This window comes from Carettochelys insculpta, chromosome 1 (assembly GCF_033958435.1).
Source record: "Carettochelys insculpta isolate YL-2023 chromosome 1, ASM3395843v1, whole genome shotgun sequence".
Lineage (NCBI taxonomy): Eukaryota > Metazoa > Chordata > Testudines > Carettochelyidae > Carettochelys > Carettochelys insculpta.
Genome location: NC_134137.1, coordinates 148,277,295 through 148,285,514, shown reverse-complemented (window position 1 = coordinate 148,285,514; position 8,220 = coordinate 148,277,295).

Here is an 8,220-nt window from a genome sequence, read left to right as displayed (position 1 = left end):
CTTGCCACATGATAAATGACATGCCAGCAATGGTATTTATCAGCTCCTCCTCAGTCCTAATTGATCCCAGAGGTATGTTAAACATTTGTAACATGCCTTCTGTCATCAAGGAGACGACAGCTGGGACAGTGACGGGCCATTGGGTGTTATCCTCTATCTCCCGGCTATTCGCAACACCCCCTGACCATCGAGAGTTTCGCACTAAATATCTAGCCTCTTCTTTATCTACTAGATCTGATCCAAACTGTAATACTAACCGACCTAACCACTGAGGCAATGGTTCACCGGGTTTTCTGCTAGTGCTGTCTAATAACTCTTTCCGTTCCCCCAGGGTACGGGTCCGTAACACAATCTTAGTAGTTGTTCCCCCGGTTTGATCATGCTCTGTTCGTGTGACTGCTATAGGAAATGCTTGTACTACTCCTGTCCCTTCAGCCATAGTCTGCTCACGTTCCCCTTTTCCTATGCTACTCGGTCCTTCCCCCTTTTCCTTCAGCTGCCTGAGATCTGGATACAACGTCGGGGCTGAGGGGACCGCTGACTCAATCACCTCTGGGGGATATGGGGGGGGGGGTGGCTCTCTCAGAGGAGCTGACTCCCCGAGCTGGGTGCCCCCCTTCTCTACTTCCCCTAGTCCTCCTGGTTTTTTCTCCAGAGCAGATGTCTTTTCCTGTTCCCTGACCAACGACCTAGCCAATCCTTCTGACGTGTCTAGGGTGCATAACAACTTAACAAATTTCTCTGCCATGATTTTTAACAATCGCCTTGGGTCATGATCATCTGCTTTTACTTTATGAGCTATTCGCGCTTCCCAGCACTCCTCAGCTGTCTCTACCAGCAACCTACGTGCTTGTCCCCCGTCTTCCAAGGCATATTTCGGAAACCAAGGGTTCTTTTCTTTTGTAGCTCTCTCTACACATCCTAAAAACACTTTATAAGCATGCATCTGATTCTGCTTGGGATCCAGCGGTTTCTGTATCCCTTCCAACTGCAACTGCTTCTTTTCCTCCCTGGGATAAAACCTCGACCCTGGGTGTTTTCTTAAGACACAAGCCAGTCCCTCAACTGACACTCTCATAGTATACTTTCTGTCATCCCCCTTATCAAACAGACATACATCAAGTCCCTCTTCTCCGCCCTGCTCGGTTTCCAATTTATGGAACTGAGCATGATAAAATAACTCCTCAGGCTTTGACTCCCTCCCTGTTGACTCCCACGGGCATCCGCGTCCCAAGGGATAAGACCCTTGACATCCTGTCCGTGACGCCATGACGATGTGCCGACCTACTTCGGGTCCCGTGGGTGCACGTGGGGTGTGATACAGCGGGGAGAGTCGGGTGGCCCAGGACCAACCACCCCACCTTTATAGCAGCCTGATATAGTGGAGCAGCAATATGTGATTCAGTGTATTCACTTTAAAACCTAGGTTTCCACAGTATTATGAGTACCAGGAACAATAACACTTTGACTGTGAACACCACAATGCCCTGTGGCTGTTCTAAGTCCCAATAATTCTCTATACAGACCCAGCTAGACCAGCTAGTGGTATTTACCAATAGTGATTTATTCATTTATTCGTAACTACAATTACTTAACACTTGTTATATATATATATAGATAGTTATTTATTTGGCATAAGCTAAATACTAGGTTACATATAACTATATATAATTACATGTGACTTACCAATAACATCCAATGCTCCCACATCTCACCAATAACTACGTTACAGCGGCCCTTCAAGTCAGAGATACGGCTTGGTTGGGACCTTTCGTGGTGGTGACGTCCGGGTGATCAGGCCGGGGTCTGCTGTCTGGACTGGAAGTTGCTAGCCTCCGCCTTGTGTCCAGGAGCCCACACCCTTATTCCTGCTAAATCACCTTTTATACTGTTTCTTACTTGGGGGTTCGATACCTGGCCAATTAAAGCGTTTGTTACCTAATTTGGGCTTTCTATCCTCCCGGCCTGTTAGAACATGTTACAAGATTTCCTCTGTCCTTGGTCTTTTTCTGAACCTCCCCTGAGACCCTCTGATGTTGTACAACCAAGATGTTCTCTTTGGGGGGGCTTCCAGCTACTAGCCCCAGCTGTTCTCTTTGGGGGCTTACTATTTGCTTGTCAGGATGTTCTCTTTGGGGACTCTCCAACTACTTGTCAACTTTCTGATTTCTTTCTCCTGGCCTGACTTCAGACCTTCCCGCCGCTGTATGATAGCATTCCAAGATGGAGTGTATGGTCATTCTGCCTTGCGAGTGAGGCCCGGCCACCAGGTGCTTGTGCTCCCACAGTAATGACCAATGGTGTTCTGTTCTTGGCTTTTGGGGGCTGTCTTGGAGTAGCTGGTCTCTGGGTATTTGTCTGGCCCTGTCAATTTGTTTTTTTTTTATTTCTCCTGGTGAGTAATTCAGGTTTATGAATATTTGGTAAACATCTTGTAGTTTTCGGTCTCTGTCAGTAGGATCAGAGCAAATGCGATTGCACCTGAGTTCTTGACTGTAAACAATGGATCTAGTTATGTGTGAGGATGGAAGCTAGAAGAGTGTAAGTAAGTGTAGAGATCAGTGGGGTTCTGGTAGAGTGTGGGTACTGATCAAGCCATCCTTGATTTGTACTGTAGGGTCCAGGAAATGTATTTCTCACGTGGAGTAGTCGAGGCATAAGTTGATGGTGGGGTGCAGATTGTTAAAGTCTCCGTGGAATTCTTCTAGAGTCTCTGTACCATGGGTCCAAATCATAAAGATGTCATCAATGTATCATAAGTAGAGGAGGGGTAACAGGGAACAAGAGCTGAGGAATTGATGTTCCAGGTCAGCCATAAATATAGTGGCATATTGTGGGGCCATGCGGGTGCCCATAGCAGTTCCACTAATCTGGAGGTATAAATTGTCCCCAAATCGGAAATAATTGTGGGTGAGAACAAAGTTACAGAGGTCAGACACCACGTTGGCTCTGGTGACATCAGGGATGGTATTCCTGTAATCCGTCTTTGTGTGGACTATTAGTGTACAGAGCCTCTACATCCATGGTGGCAAGAATGGTGTTGTCAGGAAATTTTCTGAGGTTTTGTAATTTCCTCTGGAAGTCAGTGGTATCTCAGAGATAGCTGGGAGTGTTGGGGGCATAGGGTTTGAGGAGGGAGTCCACGCAACTGGATAGTCTGGTGGTAAGGGTGCCAATACCTGAAATGATAGGGCGTCCAGGGTTTCCAGGTTTGTGGATTTTGGGAAGTAAATAGAATATTCCAGGTTGGGGCTCAGAGGGTGTGTCTGAGTGAATAAGGTCCTGAGGAGCAGCAGGGAGTTCCTTAAGTAGTTGTTGTACTTTCTTTTGGAATTCCAAAGTGGGATCAGTGGAGAGAGGTCTGTAAAATGTGGTGTTGGAGAGTTGTCTGGCTGCCTCCTGTTCATAGTGTGACTTATTCAGGATGACAACAGCACCCCCTTTGTCAGCTGCTTTGATTATGATGACTGGGTTATTTCTGAGACTCTGGACAGCATCCAGCATAGTTAAGATTGTGTCTCATTTGGTATTGTTTGCATATAATGTCAGTCTGAGTATGGTTGCAGAAGCATTGTACGTAGAAATCCAGACTTTCACTACGACCATCAGGGGGCATCCACACAGAGTTCTTCTTCTTTTGGTGTTGACAGTGGGGGGTTGAGAGAGTCCCATTATGTTTTTTGCTAGCTGACAGTTCTAGAGACAACCACTGGGGAAAACAAAAAAAGATAAAAAGGCTAGACGGCCTGAAGACGGCTTTCAAAAAAATATGATTAGTTCACACATTCACCCACCGTTTTTCCCCTCCAACTCTCTCCCCTGTGGGATTATTAAAAAAAAAAAACAAACCTAGCCCAGAGAATCACCCAAATCAATCACTCACAGACTACAGCCTGACACCATATCTTTCTAGCACTGGATTATCCTCTGTGCTTCGTAGCTGCAAGTAGTGGATTGACAGGACCTAAGAATCAGTGTTTCTGTAGCACAAGGAACTTCACACTCCTTGCTTGTGTGGATGGTTATTGGGAGCAGATTCCCATTGCAGACTGGCTTTTCTGCTAAACAACTCACCCCCGCCCCCAAAGAAGTTTAAGCTTTAACTGAATAAGGATCCACAGACTTTCAAGGCACTCACAGGTTTTAGGGCAACAGGTATTTTATGTTGAGTAAGAGTGATAGTGAACCAGCTGAAACGTAAGCAAGCAAGTTGAAGTAATCAAGCTAAGTGACAACAAAGAGATTGATCTCTGGGAAAGCAGAAGGTCCTGATCTCACCATTTACAGAATATACTCTAGCAGCTCATTTAACAGAGTGACATCAAGGTGAGTCCCAGAGAGCATTCATCTTTCAGTGTTTCCACCGAGTAAGGGTTCAGCATAGGTGGATAAGAAAACAGCAGCAAACAACAATGGATCTGGGTTTGCCATAATATCTATGTACCTTTAGGACATCAAATGGCATGTTTTTAAAAGTTTGTGATTTTTTAATCATTTTAAATAGAGTCTGAGCTGGATTAGCTAATCGAAAGTGAGAAAAACATTTAGGCTCTGTCTACACTTGCATTCCTCTTTCAAAAGAGGAATGCAAATGAGGGAAATCAGAAGTGCAAATGAGGTGCTGATTTATATATCTCATGCTTCATTTGCATAATCTTTTTTCGGGAGAGGTTCCTTCAAAACTAAAAAAGCAGTGTAGACAGGGCTACATTTCTATATTTCAGAAATAAACCCCATCTTCGAAAGAACCCTTCTTCCTGAAACAAAATAGGAAGAAGGGTTCTTTCAAAGATGGGGTTTACTATAAGTTTAAATTTTGAAGACATACACAATTTTAAAGGGGGGCGATTGGTAACTTTCCAAGCAAAGATCTTATTAAATAAAATTCATATCTAATAATCAAAGAACTCTTGGAACTTTTACTACAGCTTCATCATTAATAGTGCTCTCCCATAACAATATTTTCATAATCAATCCGTATCGCTTCCCTTCCTTGTTTAGCACTTGCACCGTTCTCGCTCGCTTCTCTTTATTGCCTTCAAGGATAACTGTATCATCTGTCAACCTCAATCCGTTGATTCTCAACCCATGCACAGATATATCTTCTACCTCTTCCTTGATCTCTGTCTTAGTGCGTGATGAAGATGCTTGGCAATATCGGCTCCTTGTCTCATACCTCTGCTTATTCTAAACCAACTTCCCAACTCTCCCCATGTTCTCACCTCTGCCTCCATATTGTTGTTGATATCCTTCAACAACCGTATCAGACTGCTATCCACTCCGTACAACTCCAGCACTGCCCAGGTCACTTTGGCTGTGTTTAAACTAGAAAAATAACTTCAAAGTTGCTTACTTCGAAGTACAACTTCCAAGTTGAGCATCTACACACACCCTACTTCGAGTTAAACTTTGAAGTACAGCACTACTCCATTCCCGAGAATGGAGTAAGGCCTTTGAAGTTGGGTTCCCTACTTGGAAGTTAATGTTGAAGTAAGGGAAAATGTTTGTAGACTCTCTGCTGGCTACTTTGAAGTAGTGTCTAACCTCGAAGTTAACTTTGAAGTTAGTTCCTACTGTAGACGCACTCTTTCAGATATGTAGTGTCAAATGCCCTCTGAAAATTGACTAAGCAATTGTACATGTTCTTGTTCTTTCATCAAGCTTTCTCTGCTATCAATCTTAGCGCCAGTATCTGCTGCATGGTACTTCTCTCTTGCCTGAATCCCGCTTGCTTGTCCGCTAGGTTTTCTTCTATCTGTGGTCTCAGCCTCTCTGTCAGCATAATCATCAGCCCCTTGCCTAAATGACTTGTGAGGGCAATTGTTCTGTAGTTCTTGCACTCCAATGTACTTCCTTTCTTGTGTGTTTTCATTAGCACAGATCTTGTTCACTCCTTAGGTGCCTTCCCTTCTTTTCATGATATATTACACAGTACATGTATTTCCTGAATCATACGTTCTCTGCCATATTTGATCATCTCTCCTGTGATCTTACCATTTCCAGGGCTCTTGCTGTTCTTTATCCATTTCACTGCTCTTTCTACTTCCACCTTCGAAATATCAGTCTTGCTCTCGAAGCTCAGCAGAGATAGCTCTTTCAGTTCTTCAGTCAGTCCCTCTGAGACACTTAGGTCCAACTATGCTTTGTACAGATCAGTGCAATATCTCGTCCATTACTGCTCAACCTTCTCCTTGTTCACGAGCACCTAATCTTTCTTGTCTTTAATCGCCATCTGCTTCAGCTGCCACTTCCTGTTAAGAGTCCTGATCATTTTATACACCTCTCTGGTCTTACATTCTCTGTAATACCTCTCTATATCTTGACACTGATCCTCTAACCATCTCGCCCTATCCTTTCTGGCCGCTTTCCTTACCTCGTTGCATTTCACTCTATATTGCTGTTCTGTCCTCTCAGAAACATCCTTTCTGATCGTCAGTGATCTCTTCACTTGGACCAACTACAGTGTCTCCTGAGTAATCCACTTCTTACTGATCTTCTCTTCTTCTAGAACAGTCTGCGCAATTGCCTCTTCTGCCACAGTGGCTATCCCTTCAATTCTCCTACTTAGGTCTTTCTCTGAGCCTGCATTCCTAATCTTCTCTTTGAGTGCTCCTCTGTATGCATTCCCTATTTCTTCCTTGCCTAGCCATATCATGTCTCTTCTTTTTTTTAAGCTGTGTTTTATACTTTCTCTTGAGTTTCATTTTGATGTTTGTGAACATTAGACTGTGGTCCAAATCTATATCTGATCCTTGGAAAGTTTGGCACTCCTGTATTGATGTTACCAATCTTCTTCTTCTTCTCAAGATCATATCTATCATGTTCTTGGACTTCCCATCATTCAATCACTATGTCCACTTCCTGCTTTTGTTGGAATCTCGTGTTGCAGACCACCGTCTCATGCGCCATAGTAAACTCTAGTACTTTCTCACCTTGTTTGTTTCTTTCTCCGTATCCAAATCTTCCCATGACTCTCTCCCAACTTTTGTTATCAGTTCTGACCTTCACAATCCAATCTCCTCCAATGATCAACACATCTCTCTTCGATATTTTCTCCAGAGTCTTTGTCAAGTCTTTATAGAATAGCTTGATCTCTTCCTCCATACTGTCCGACGTGGGTGCATACACCTGAATGACCAAGATGTTGAATGGTTTTGCTTCAAATCTCACTAACGTGATTCATGCAGTCACTGGTTTGTATCCTAACAGTGCTCCTCTTGCTCTTTTGCTGTGAAGGAATCGAACTCCTGCTTCATGCTTCTTTTCATTCCCTGACCAAATGACTTTGCAACTGCACATCTCTCCTGATGCCGTCCAATGCAGCTCCACCAGTCCAAGTATTTCATATCTGTATCTCTCCATCTCCTTTTGAAGCAGCTCTAACTTTCCAGTTGCCCAGTGTTTGGATGTTCCATGTTGCAACTGATAGTACATTGTGTTAGCTGTAATTTTCATTAAGTAGCCAATTTATCAACCCAACCCTGATCGCTCAATTAGTGCCACGGACCTTGTTAATCCAGGAGAACACCCAAGCCAGCATCCTTTATCAGTTTGTTGTACTGGGATCAGATTTCATTCGTATTGTTGTTTCACAGTCACTGCATCGTCACTCATCTGACCAACCCTCTTCCTTTATCCGGGCTTGGGACTGGCATGGAACAGGCTTCATGGCAGAGTTGTATTGCATTTTAGCACAGAGTCCATATTTATACATCTCCTAATTAAATACATATTTTTAAAGTACGATGTTCAGGTTAAAAATTTCAAACTTAGATATTTAATGTTAGGCTAGGTCTATACTACCGCAGAAGATTGACCCACTCAGGGTCGATCTTATGGGGTTTTGTTTCACACAAGCGCAAAATCATGCTTTCTGGTCAAAGTTGACCCTGGAACTTCTCACGAGTGGTGAAGATTAAGGAAGGTCAACGGGAGAAATGCTCCTGTCAATCTTTTTTCATATAGGCAGACAATGAAGTAGACAGCTGATAATTCAATTTTAGCTACACAGTTGGCATTTATTTTAAAGCTTCTTCCCCTTTTGTTACAGCTTTATGTTTTCACATTGTATTAATAAAGGCAGACAGACACCATTATTCAGGAAAAGAAAAGAGGAACCAATATTGAGCAGCAGCAGAGAGTGTTCCATCTTCCTGAGCAACAGCCGTAGTCATGGGCAGGGGAAAGGGGCATAAGACTGGTGGTACTGCAGTCCTATGA